Consider the following 14,538-nt stretch of genomic DNA (forward strand, 5'->3'; position numbering starts at 1 on the left):
CGTCCTCTCCCTTCTCTGACTTGGCACAGACTGAACATGGCGGGCGCAGAGGGGCGCACAAAATGGCGATTTTTTCAATTGACTAAGGTCTTTGTAATGCTACAACAAAAAGGTAGTAAGAAAACTAAGATTGTGAATTACAACATGCGTTTGATTTGTTGGCTAACACGTTATCCCAGAAAAAAGACAAAGGAAGCATAAACAAACATGTGTGTCAAATAACACGGCATGGTTTGCACGGATAATATTTGTCGGCTTACAATGATGTTAGCTTTTCTGCTTCGATGAAATGGATGTGGTGTTAGGTTGCAAACATATGTGTTATCTGACCCGTTTTTTGCAACAACGTGTGTTTTAATACTAGATTTTGCTTGAAGAATTAACTAACTGGTTTGTTAGCATTTTTTACAGTGCAGACACTTTTTTCTTTTAAGGGTTGGCCGTGGCTTGGTGCACTTGAGCACAAGTGGTATGTAAATGCCCCAAAGGTTGTTTTCGCGATAGCTCAAAACACCCAGGCAATAGAGAGCTGCAACCTGGCATACCTGACCTTTGATGCACGCTGGATCTTGTGACACCAACCGCACTTTCAAGTCAGGTCAGGTCACTCACCTATGACGTCATACATGAACCTCTGCACGATCCTCAGATGTCGCAACCTTGCAACGCTCTCAGTGCCAGAGTAAGTTTCACAGAGAGGTGAGACTTGCAGGACTTATTGTCCTTCAGAGGTCTTACAACTTGTATATCTCAGATTTTTCTAAATGTCACATAAAGTCAGGCTGGTCACGTGACCTCACCTATAAGTCAATGGGGAAATATGAAAACTGCTATTTTGGCGCCAGGAATGATATTCAATTGTCTCAAGTACATGGAATCGTTACTTCATGCACTCCTTGCAAGATCTAATGCTGCATTTTTGCATTGTTGACCTTGCATGACGTCATTTATGACGTCACTAGGGTCATACGAGTTTTTCGTCAATAGCTCCCGATCAAATTGAGCTAGAGAGTCGACAAGGTCACCAATGGACTCCGGAAGACCTGCCGAATCGAATGATATGCGATATGACCTCCTTCGACCAACTTCGTGATTTGAAGACCTCTGACCTGACCTTGACTCGAGGTCAAGGTCAGGTTGACCTTGCGGTGGCCTCAACTGAACAATAGTATACCATTCGACGCGCCTGAGCAAGGCGAACACGACGATGTCAAAATCGTGGTTCTGCGGCCATTTTTTGCGAAGTTATTTACCAAAAACCAAACCCGCTGCTTGGGTCACGTTATGAAATGGGTCCTTGCCGGGCGAGATTTACGCTGTTTCATGATATGTATAAATTCGTAGGGCATAATCGTTTGAATAAAAAAATTGGTTTGGAAGCAATTTTCTACGGGGGTACACACCATTTCAATGTCCTACCCAGCTCATACCGTCATAAATTTCGACCTACCCTCAAAAGTATTCATGCGTTATTCGAACAGCAATTAGGCAAATTGCAAGCTCGCTACAGAGCACAAATCCTACAAGAGATAGTCCGTATTTAAAGCATATGCTCATTGGATATTCAAGAAGGTTGCTCCTAAATGTTGTGGTTCTAGCTTCAAAAACATGGATGTTATGAATGCCGATAGGTTTCGCGAGGCTACACCGGCCGGATCGCCCACTGTGCGATGTGACGAAGGGGGGGGGGGTGTTTGAAATCTCCCCGTCTAGTTTGGGTCCTAGGCCACGCAGCGACACACGGTCAGCGGTATTCGTAAGAGTGTCAAAGGTTACGAAGAGCGTCAAAAATGATGATGAAAGTACTTCGTTCACTGCTAGGTCAGGTCAAAGGTCAGATCACCAGGTCATCAAAGATCAGATTTCGGCTTTTCGACAATTTTTGACAAATCGACGCATAGCTCGGAACGAATAGAGCTACATCACCGCGGGAAAGCGCACATGATATTTAAGGTCTTTCGGAACAATGTTCTCATATTTGAACGAGGATCAACGGCGTAGCCTTCACAGGGCAAAATCCGTCAAAATCGATGTTTCCGCGGAAAACGTTCTTTTCTAATAATTGTCTACTCATAGACATTTATTTTACCTGCATCGTGTATCTCTCGTCGAGACGTGTCGAATGAAGTATAATTTAAGATCAACTTGAAAGTTTGACTTTAGATCAAGGTCATGCCCGGAAAAGACAATGCTGGATTTTATGGTCGATCCTTATCATTGAGCTGAACACATCCAATGTAATGACATTGTCATCGCTCTGGCATGCCTGTCAAACGTTATTAAAAGTATTAACCCGCGCACCGACAGGGGGGGGGGCGGATATCCGCCCCCCCTGAGGTTTTTCGCGAATAGCGGGAAAACCGCGGCGCGTAGCGCCGCGAAATATGGTACGACTATTCCCTCATCAATTTTACACATGGTGTGCAAGTTTGAACCTCCTACCTTTTAAGGTCAGGTCACCAGGTCACTTTGAATGACCCAACCTCAAGTCACTTTTTTGCAACTTTGTCACCGTGCCAGAGCTACAGTAGATGTCGGAGGCCTTTGAAAGTCGCAGGATGTTATTAGGTCATTAGAAGCTACAATTTGTATATCTCGGAATTTTGATATCGGTGACCTAAGGTCAGGTCAATTTCGCGACCTCCCCATTATAAGTCAATGGGGGAAAAATCAACTCCCTATTTTTACCACTAAAACGGGTCGGAATGGCCCCATATACCATACATGACTTTATATACGATCAACCTTCACTACCTTGATGTCTGTTTTGCTGTTGGGCAGCTGTGAGGTCATGTGACGTCATCAAAGGTCACCAAAGGTTTTTGGCCAATAACTCCGTACAGGAACAAGATACAGCCGCGTGGATGGTCTCATTGTGTTCAGCTCGTCAAGACGCATCGAATGATATACATGATGGCCTCGAGGTCACGTGACCTGAGGTCAACCTTTGACCTTGACCTTTCGAGGTCAACATATATATCATTCGATGCGGATTGACGAGAGGATCACGATGAAACCCTTAGTTTGTTCCTATGTTGACTAATTCGAAAGTTATTCGAGAAAAACTCTCAATATCTAGCACCGCCATTTTGACTTTTTCGACCCCTGTGACGTCATCTTTGACCTGACCTGAAAATGACCTTAGTAAAAATTGTAGATCTTGACCGTGCGTATCCGATGCCGTTTACCGCTTGTCGCTATCTTGCTTCGTTCTCGAGATCTCAGGGGGGGCGGTCATCCGCCCCCCCCCCCCCCCGTCGGTGCGAAGTTGGCGCAGACCCCCGTCGGTGCGCGGGTTAAATTGCTAAAATTATTAAAAATCGCTGGAAAGCTTTCATGAAGTAAAATGTCAGGGTGATAAAGAGTGGTCACGAGTGCAATTTTCTTATTCAGTGTGTCATGTTAACATGTAGGTAGCCCTAGCCCGTGTCTGAGAGTGCTGAAAGCCTGCAACAGACTTCCCGCAGTCAGGAAATCGCATGCGAGAGCCTATTCGAATATACATGGAACCGCACTGGGATCAATCGCACTCACCTCCTGCATGCGATTGATGCGGGCACTGGCAGAATCATAATGTATTATTTGAATAGGCTCTCGCATGCGATTTCCTGAATGCGGAAAGAGCCTTTACGGGGATGAGTCGTCCAAAAGAAGAGGAGTTCAACTTTCTCCTGTTTATTTAGGCAGCAGCCGATAGAAAGATTGACGAGCGATATGGAAGCATAGGGAGGTGACTCATTCTGCACAAGCCGCGCGCTGTGTTGCAACAGAGGTTTCCGGTGGGGTGAGATATCGCATAGCAAACGACCATATCATATCGCAACCCCTCCCCCCGTGATGTACCTATAAGCAAAGCTGATTAATTCCATCACAATCGCTGCCGAAAATCGATGGGCTTTGCTTCTAGAGGCTTCGATAATAGCCAACCGGAGATATAGATAGCACTACCTACTCTTTCCTCGGCTCATGATGTAAAAATCAATACGCTTTAGGTGGAATAAAGATAAAAATTGATGCATTAATTTAACTTGATGCAATTATTGCATGGGTGTCTCAGCCAACTCCGCCATGGAGGTGGTGGTGGTGGTGGGGGGGGGGGGGGGGCAATGCCAAGTTGTTTGGCCTCTAGTAGACTAGTACTTCAACTGGACTGTCAAAATCCGGAACACTAAATTTTCAGTTGACATCATATCAGACCATATTTTGACCTTACCTACATGACTGAGAGAATTTGGCGGTATTGGCTGAATATCAGCCGCAAAGACGGTTAAATGTCTTTGCGGACTGGTTTTTACGCATCTCAGCTCAGTAGGTAAGCCCTCAATAACATTGCGTGCTAGGTATGTACTTTTTTTGTAGAATCGACAATAACTCAAAGCTTATGTTATCTTGATGTTTCCAGTCGAAAGGAATTCATAACACAGAGATGCGTCATGGCCCACTCTTTCGATTGGGGCTTTCATCAGACATGTGCATGGATCCGAGTGATGGATCTATGATCTCAGAGGATCTCGAAGAAAACTGCAGGTTCGGATATATGATCCCACCGGATCCGGCGTGAAAAAATTATCCTGGATCTATGATCTCACAGGATCTGATGATAAACCAAGAATATGGATATATGATCTGAGTGGATCCCACCATGCACAACATTTGAAACCAAGTCTCCCCATGGGTGGAACTTTTCCAAGGAAGTTAATGGGGCAAAAAGTCGTCAAACCCACTATGTCCGATTATGAAGTTGAATAAAATGCCAGGCTGTATCAATTCCTATCATTACAGATATAATATTTCGCATTAAATAGACATTCCAAAGCTCTTCAATGCGAAAAAGATTAATTTGCAAAGCAACAAAGTCTTAGAAACCAGTAAAACGCCTTTTGGGCGAAGAACGAGCGAGCGAGATAGTGAGCCCTGCACGTGCAGAAGGGCGAGAGGGTACTTCCAACGGGCTTGTGCAAAGCACCCTTCTAACCGGTCGCTAGCGGTGTACCAAATTTGAACGCAATCGGCCCAGCCGTTCCTGAGATCTGGAAGCGGCATTCTGCACGTGCGCACGTGCAAACGGGGTCCAAAATGACTTTTGCACGGCACCCTACTAACCGGTCCCCAACCGTGTACCAAATTTGAGCGCAATCGGCCCAGCCGTTCTCGAGATCTGGAAACGCCCCCTGCACGTGCGCACGTGCAGTAGCACCCTAACCGCAACACATGGGAATGCATTGCCTGGTGGGTGCCTACCTGTATGCCAAGTTTCAGCGAAATCGCCCCAGTAATTACCGAGTTACTGAAATGGGAACAAATTTGGCACCTCTTATTGTTGTATTTTGCACGTGCAGTGGGGGTCACTCACATAGATGAAGAGTATCCGACCTTTGGTAGAAGGGATGCAGCTACCCTATAAAAATGACCGCAAGACAATCGCTCAAGCCGCTGCTGAGATATGGGCCTCTCAAAATCATTACTTTTGCAAAACTGCTTGAACACCCTTGACTTTTCACGTGGCACGTGCCACGGCGGTCACTGAGATGTATCAAAAGTAGTCAATTACGGGGTAGAAGGGATTGGGCCACCCAGCAAAAAAGACCGCAGGCCATTCGGTCCAGCGGTTGCTGAGATATAAGCCTCTCAAAAGCGTTACAGGCCGGGCCGGGCCGGGCCGGGCCGCTCATACTGAGATTTTTCCGTTATATGGATAAGACTTCGCTTCGCTCGCTGCGCTCGCTCGCTCGTAATCAGCTAAAGTTGGTGGGGCAAAACGCTTATTGGTGGGGCAAAATGCCAAGTTGGTGGGGCAGCCGCCCCACCAACTGTATAGGAAGCTCCGCCCCTGAGTGTTTCTATGTCAATAAGTGCCATAAAGCTATGGCTTATGATGTGCCATTACATAAATCACTAAATAAGAACGCTTGTGAGTTACGAGTGTTTTTTTTATTTCTGTGTTGACAAAAATAAATGAGGATTTGTGATCTCACTGGATCTCAAGCAAAATATTAGGCTCGGATCTATGACCCCGACGGATCCCAGATCAGGATCCGTGGGATCAGATCCCAGATCCATTTTCTCAGATCCACGCACATGTCTGGCTTTCATTAACTAGACTTTACGCCAAGTGTGGGACTGGCAACGAAAGACAAAAGTTTGTTTTGCGGGCAAATAGAAACTTTTGTGTATTGTTGCCAAACTGAATGGAAAATGCTTACCATATGTGAGCCTACTCTAAGGTGTGGAACCTCGCGCGTCTTGGTGATGCGATATCCGAGTGACCGTAGTTTTTTAGGTATTACTGGTTTTGTCGGAAGAAACGATGCCTACCACGCAGTGTGATGAAGGCTGTACCTACAAAGTACGAGCATGCTCATATTGACGGTGCCGATATCGTTTCGTCAAGATTTGGATACACCTTTGCCAACGCCGGTATCATGAATCATGTTAGCTGTTAAACGATGTTACGAAACGTCATAAATAATACGTCACTTTATCTGATTGGGCCCAGGAGCAGATAGCGGATGTGACCTCAGGGGTGTCGTTTTCCGAAAATGATTGGTAGTGCCCAAAGGCGGCGGCTGGCCATATATGACGGGGCTTACAAGGTAGGGTACCCCCAAATCTGCCTTTCTCATCGGATTTCGGCCACTTATTTTTCGCCCTGGTCATTGACAAGACTAACCGAAATCTAAAAAAAAACACAAAAAAAAAACTTTGGAAATCTGGGTCTACACCGGACGCCATGCACAAAACGTGCAGTTATATAGGCAATAGTGTCGGAGGAATGCACGCCATTCTGAAAGAGGCCCACATCGACTTAAAAGGACGGCTGTGCTGAAAGGGGACAGGAACAGCTTTGAGGGCCCAAGCCGACTAAAAAAGACGGCTGCGGGGCCAGGAACGGTTTTGAAGACCCACGCCAATTGAAGGGTTCGACAACTAACGAGGACTGGAAACACAACGATAGTTAGAAAGACCTGCTTGCCAAAATAAAAGGATGACAGTACGAGGGGCGTTCAGAAAGCTACGGGCCCGACCATGAAGGAGCAGAGAGATACAGCATCGACTCATTAGACCAAAAAGTTCATTTATTCAAATAACATTTCGCGCAGCGCTTCGCGAGAGCCCTCAAGGCCTCCATAACCAAGTGGGTTTTGGACCCATCCTGCACGTCCAAGACGGCTGATTTCGTCTCAGACGTCTCCCTGCTGTTAGCGAGGTTGCCGCTGCTAATTTTCTTATGTTGGGGAAGAGGTGGCAACCACTAACCAGAGTGTGCAAGGTTCGGAGAGAAAAAAGTGGATGCGACAACAACTCGAAGCTCATCGCTTCACTGTTCGTCATCCCGCCCATGTACGCAGGTGCGTGGTCGCGGATCAGGTGCACACTTTACGTCAGCTTCCCAGCCTCTCCTCGATGTTTATCGAATGGACGCACATCATCAATTGTGTGCCCCTGTTTTGGAAAGTTGACGAGCGGAGGGGGGTCGCATCGACCCCTCCCCCTGCCAGGCCGTGTTATGAAAAATGCCCAGGGCGAGGGTTAACGCTTGGTGCCTTTTCTGCACTAACTACTATAAAAACGAATCACTGCTCTCTTCTGGGCGTCGCCCATCCTATCCGAAATGGCGAACTATGCTACGAATAGAAGCCCGAATCAATCAGAGAAGAGACTTAATTAATAGCCACTTACTTAATTTGCGTAAGTGGATATCCCAATAACACATCAATTAACCCGCGAGTTGCTGGGGGGGGGGCGTTAAACGCCCCCACTTTTTTCGCCGGGCCATAGCATAAAAACGGCGCGCCGCAGGCGCGCCAAATTTTGGGTACCTGTAGGGAATTGATTTAAGTTTATTATGACAAAGCTTCAAAAAAATCGGTCGGAAAATTTTTGAGATATCGAGGTTTTAGTGACGTCATGATTTCTGAGTTTTCGACCAAAAACGGCATATGTTCAAAAAATCATATAAAATCACAGAATAGACATATAGACATGCCGTAAACGCCATTAGACTGCCAATACCATGGAGAATCAAATGGCTATCTTCGATTATTGATTATTGTTCCGTATTTTCCAAAATCTTCAACTGAATCTTGGCAATTTCTCGTGACTACTTCACGACCATGATACATGAATTTCTTAAATTGAACTTTTTTAGCCAAACACGTACACATATATAAAATGAATGTCACCATCGTGTTCTACGCCCCAAATTACCCATAAAACATGTGTCACAGGCTGCGAATATCAGTTTTTATTTTCGGGGTTATGTGCCTGCCCGGTTGACCTGACCTTGACCCTGACCTATGCTTGACTGACCCCTGCATGGAGCTGACACTCTTGTAGGCCTTATATGATGTATTGTGCACCGTTTTGACAGAGTTTATGACGAGAGGCGCCCATTGCGAAGTCCTGAAGTCCATGCTACTGAAAGCCCGATTTCAGGTGTTTGACCTGACCTTGACCTGACCTGTGACCTCAAAATTCAACTTTAAAGTACTCATCTGAGGCGTCTCGTCGCGTTCTTTCGTTTGCCGCCTCGTGCGTTTCGCTGCGCCTATTGGTTCTCGAGTTATCGGCTGGGGGCGTTTAACGCCCCCCCCCCCCAGCAAACGGTGGGTGGCGAAATACCCCAGCAACTGCCGGGTTAACACACCGCCTTGCAGGCCAAAATTCCAACTCCTTCATTGTTCGGCCCGAAACTTTTTGAACGCCCCTCGTAGGTACGAGCTTCAGTTTTCGGGGTCTGATGCGGTAATGACCTGGCGTTGAACCCTGGGGAATCAGGCTGCATCACCAACTCAAATCAATATACCTATGGCCTATTCTGGAGCACCGCGGCACCTTCCGAAGTCGGTGTAGGGCCTCCAGTGGCTGGTGTGGAGACGGATCGGGGTCTATTAGGGGCGGTCGCGTGGTATGCGGGACTCAGAGGCAGTTATGGACCTCTATAACCAATTGCGTTTTCGAGCCGCTTAAAATCCATTAAGGACCGGAGTTCTAGACACGTGAAACCTCATTGTCAGCTTCATGCACCTACTGTGGCTAGAACCTTATTTATGTACTTGCATATGTGCTTATTTAATATTTGCTTATCTGTTTATTTTGATTTTTTATCAACTGATAAGTGACAAAGATTGGTAGGGCTCAGCGAACATTGGTAGGGCCCAAATAAACATTGGTAAGGCTCGGGCCCTACCAGGCCTATACAAAACGACGCCCCTGTGTGACCTCCCCCCGCCCCCCTCTGCCGCCTTCATCTGTTACGATCGGGCCATCCGCCGTCCTGGCCCGAGTTATGGCTTTCATTTTGCTCATGACAGTAGAAACCAGGCATTTACTGTTTCAGTGCATTGTTCACTAATTATGACGAAGACGAATCACAGCGTGTGGCGTCGTGCGCGAGCACATGTCTACAGAGAGATCACTGAAATCATTTTCAATGGGCACGGTATGAGCGCAGCGCAGCCGCAGCGGGGGCGCAATGGGGAATGTTCCGCGGCTACCGCACGGCCTCATGGTGCTGCCGCGGCGTCAAGAAGGACTGGCAGAGCTCACTTCTTGTCCTGTTGTTTGGGGTCGTTGCCTTCGGTGTTCATCTGCTTTGAGCGGTTGTCGGCCGCCGCCTTCCCGAAGGATTCGGCATTGCCGGTGTGTCTGTTGGTCCCTCCCTGGTACTTAGAGTTGTTCTCGTTGAGCTGTTCAGCCCGGTTATCGGTGGCCTGTTGGCCCATCTCTCTTTCAGTAGGCATGCTGATCTGTAAAAGACCAAAATAAAAACGATCGGTGACCGAGCGAAAAATGAGTGAGTGGCGATTCAGATTCAGTTCAGGGCTCTTGATTGGGTATCATAGGCGGCGGAACGGGGAGGGCACCGGGGCACCGTGCCCCCCTTTGATTTTGACATTTTAACATTAGCCCTATGGGCGTTGCATGGAAAGAATGGGACCAAAAGTCGGCAGTGCCCCCCCCCCTTAATTGAAGGTGTTCCGCCGCTACTGTTGGGTATATATATATATATATATATATATATATATATATATATATATATATATATATATATATATATATATATATATATATATATATATATATATATATATATGTTAGTCACAAATTGACTGTGAAATACCTACTATATTCATGACTTATCCTACCTAACTAGTGCTTAGGTGAAGGTAGGTAATGTTACACTTCTTGAAGAACGAAATGGCCTACAAAGATAACGTCTGCCTACAAACGATCCCTGTCTGCCTACAAAGTTAGGTGTCATTTTCATATAACGTTCGACTTCGAATCGTGCCTGCTATGAATAGACGTTGTTTTGAGAAAAAGTTCGTGATCCTATAGTGAAAATAACTAAAATTCTAGCATTGTTATTTGTTACAGAGGTCTATGGTTACAGACGATAAGGAAGCAATGGCGTCAACCAAAAGCTGGCCCTGAACGACGAATCACCTTGGGTGGCAAAGGTACTCACGTGCTATGGTTAGCTGCAGGAGCGCGAATATCAGTCCGTCCTCTTGAACGATAACTGAACGTCTGATGGCGGTGGGCGGTGGCCGGTGCGTTAACCCACGAGCCGCTGGGGGGGGGGGGGGCATAAAGTTGCCCCCCCTTTACGTTTTGTGAAATATCTCCGAAACCTGATGAGCTACGAACGTGAAACTTGGCATAGCTTCAAATGAATACCTAGGCAATGTTTGAGGAAAGTTTGGTGGTTGTAGCACCTAAGATGACGTCACAGTGACGTCATAAAGTTTTGTCGTTTTCCGATATGGACCGTTTCTGATGACGCTGAGCATGAAACTCGACTGTAAATGAACTAAACAGCACCTGCTGCCATCCTAAAACATCTTACTACACTTCCATCTAGTTTCTGACCAGTAATCGGCCCTTTATATTCGGTCCCATATATGTGATGTATCGTGAGGAATATGAGAGTCGCAAATCTATAATTTCACTTATGACGTCACTGTGACGTCATTTCAGATGGGATCGACACCAAATTTGGACACAACCTCGGCTAGGTATTCAGGAAGATGTGTGCAAAGTTTCGCTTCTCTATCTCTTCGCGTTGCGACGATATCGTCGCAGAAGTAAAGGGGGGGGGGGGCAACTATATGCCCCCCCCCCAGCGGCCGGCGGGTGGCGCGGAGGCCCAGCGGCCGCCGGGTTAAATACCGGGCTCTCGGACCGTCTAATCGTGTTCCTACCTTCTCCAACTCTCCTGAGCTCGGAATCTCCCGCACCGCGTGCCGACGCCTTTCCTTTTCAGTCGATATCTTCTAAAGTACGCACCTATCTCAGATATCGTCACCAAACTTTTAGGACCTCTTCGGGCATCCATTTTACATCTTGCGGCCTAAAATGTTTCTAGAGTCAAAGGTTGACCACAAATGACGTTAAGCTATGCCATTTTCCTCCTTGAAAAAGTTTTGAAGAAAGAGCTGTCACGCCTACAGTTTGAAGATAGAGAAAAGTGTTTAACACTAAAAAGGTGCTGGATAAACAGGGCTGCAACACTGCAATCTATGATATTTGATTTTTTGTTTTGATCTGAGAAATTCAAAAATGTTATTTTATAATACTAAAAATACAAAAAACAACAAAAAATTGAAACAAAACGAAACATTTGTTATAGAGCCGACATTCGCCTGTCGACGTGCCAAATCTGACCTCGGTAGCTTCATTTCTGGCAAAGTTGTACAAACACAAAATTCATGACGTTAAATTGTCGGAATCAATTTTTAGCCGTTCTAGACCACCTATGGGTAAAACAAAGACCACTATTGTCTATTGGATTCCCGGTAACAAGCTGCATCGAATAGGTAACCTTTTAATGCAAAAATATCCATTTTAAAATTTAAACTCTTTTGCTGCTTTTTAACCTGACCTTGACCTGACCTCCACCAGAACGTAGCTTAAACTTGCCCTTATGGTCGCTTATTTGAATGGAAATGTAAATTGGCCATAAAACATGTATTACACTACCCGAGTACAGTCGGAATCGTATTGTCACCCTGTGACCTGACCTAATATCAGCGACCTCATTTAGCAACATATATGTAAGCAGCCAACGCCCTATGGACGATTTTCGATAATATGCCGTTCACTTGGTGTTATAGCGAGTGCCATTTTTGGGTTCAGTGTGTCATGTTTACTTGCAACTCGGTGTTTGAAGGGTTTAGTTTGACTTTAGTCCAAAAGACGCGCATTTCAATTTTCCCTCTTTGGCTTTAAGGTAGGTAATGGAGAAGTCACAAAATTGACCTGACCTAAGGTCACAGATATCAGAATTCCGAGACGTAATACATACTATATTTCCCATTGAATTGAATTGAATTGCCATGAATTGCTGAAAGTGTCAAAGCGATCCGTCACTCGGTTAATGGCAAACATTGGAACTTATTTTGAGGTGAGGTCACTTGACCTGACCTGGTGACCTGACATTGATAGTCCTTGGCCTGATTTTTTTTTTTACAACATGTGTAAAAAGATTATTAGTATAAGAAAGGGTGCCAAAAACGGCGGCGCGGATCCGTTTTTGACATATTTGCGAAAAACTGCAGAGGGTGTTCAAATCACCCTAACCCCCCAAGCAGGGCGCGGGTTAACTAACTGCAATACCAGTCAGCTGGTTATGATAGTTTCTGAGTTATTGACAAAAACCTGAGAGCGGGGGGGGGGCTAAAACCACTCCCCCCCGCCGCCTCGGCGAGAGCTACAGTACACGATATCTAAAGGGAATCATGCAATGCAATGAAAGGTGAAGTACGGCGAGAAGCGAATAGTGGAACTTACACACAAAGGACGGGATCCGCTATCACAGCATAAGGTCTAATTCATCACCTGAAGTCTATTTTAGCACCAGCTGATAGTGTGTTTGGCGAGCGATATGGAGGCTAAGCGATTGGAGGCTTTGGAGACTGAGTCATCTTGCACAAGCAGCCGTGTTGCAACTTGAAGATTTCCGGCGGGGTGGGATAGGAACCACGACGCATGGCAGACGTTACCATATCATATCCCCTCCCCCCCCTCGCTGTCATGACAAAGCTGGTTCATGTTTGATTCTTGTATTTGCGCGACAATCGCTGTCGATAGGCTCTGTTTCGAGAGGCTTCGATGTTAGCCCACCGGAGGGATAGAAAGCTAGGTACTAGCCTTTCGTGATGATATACAAGTAATACATTGTATATTTGAGCATAATGTAGGGACTGATTTAATGGCCTATGGATGAGGTATTTCACTAGGTGGCACCGAATATGCACAGTAGCTTCTGTAGCTTCAGAATGGGTGCTTTAGGCTTATTCACCACTTCACGAGTAGCTACGAATATTTAGCTCTTGAATAACGTCACTCGGGCTATGTGAGAGGGGGATCTGACGCGTGTTACGGCGGGGGAGGCTTTTTGACGTCCTTCTCCCCCGCTTAGTTTTTTCACGAATATCACACATCTACGCCTACGGTGCCGTTCTACATTTTTTCCGTACATACATGCATATATTTCAGACCTATGCCACTCAACGTCGGGTCGGGTTAAGAGGTCACGTTAGTCAAGTGACTTGGCCTCAAGAGAAAAAATTAGTGCTCCCTACATCAACACCCTGGACTGATATTGATGATTTCACACACTTAAATGTTGCCGAGCTAAATGCGGCTGTGAGAGGCGTCAGCATGGCCATCGGTTTGGACATGCTCGTCATTGGTCTACGCACGGACTTGCAGGCAGTGTAGGTACTGTTGGTTCGATGATGCATTGAGCGGCCGCACTCGGCTGCGAAAGCACACAGAGACGCAGAGTCGATATGCTTCGACAGCTCTGGTGGATGAGCTCGAGCTGTCGCTGTCTGTAACTCTGTAGTGCGGAGCGCAGCGAATCGAGCAGACGAGCTGACCCGAGTGCCGAAAGACTGGGTGCGGGATGAGTCATCGCCTGCGGCTGCTGAGACTGAATCGGTCCCTTGTGCGTTCCAAGGCTTTGCGTTGCACATATGCATTAAAGATACCTAACATGCAGAATTAAAAAGCAGGTTCTGGGGAAATCACCGTCTTCTTCTTTCGCTGAAAACGTTCTTCCAAAACAGCGAAATGGTCTTTTTTTCGACGAAATCTAATTTCAAGCGCAGTATCGTCAATCAAACAGGTGCAGGGCATGACGTTGAGCCATGCAGCGTTAACTCCGACTCCGGAGCCTGAGTCGGTAAGATTTTGGCGACTCCGACTACGACTCCGGGCAGAATTGTCAACTTCGGACAACTCCGACTCCGACTCCAACTCCGACTCCGCAGCCCTGGTCCCAGGAATCGGTTCGTTGATTTGGATGCACGTTTGGCAGCGCCGGCATTATGCTACGTGTTACGTGGTGTTACCAAAAGGCAAAAGCCGTGTATAGAGCAGTACGTCACTGTATAGCATCGGGCCCGCAAGCCGATCGAGTACGGCGTGTCCCCCCCCCTTCCCCCCTTCGATGTGTTGCGATCGGGCTACCGCCTCCCTGGCTCGAGTTGCGGCTTTCATTCAGCTCGTGACAATAGAAACCAGGCA

General features: G+C 46.6%; 1 long non-coding RNA gene across 1 annotated transcript; it reads right to left on the bottom strand.

The window, feature by feature from the left end:
• Positions 1-6,418: 6,418 nt before the first annotated feature.
• LOC122369975 lies at positions 6,419-10,565 on the bottom strand. Its single transcript, XR_006254499.1, has 3 exons — positions 10,472-10,565; positions 9,223-9,749; positions 6,419-6,516 (listed from the first exon to the last, which is right to left on the bottom strand). It is a non-coding gene; the product is annotated as an uncharacterized LOC122369975 (long non-coding RNA).
• Between the last annotated feature and the right edge of the window lie 3,973 nt (positions 10,566-14,538).

The sequence above is a fragment of the Amphibalanus amphitrite genome, unplaced genomic scaffold (genome assembly GCF_019059575.1).
Source record: "Amphibalanus amphitrite isolate SeventyFive unplaced genomic scaffold, NRLGWU_Aamphi_draft 001087F_arrow, whole genome shotgun sequence".
Lineage (NCBI taxonomy): Eukaryota > Metazoa > Arthropoda > Thecostraca > Balanomorpha > Balanidae > Amphibalanus > Amphibalanus amphitrite.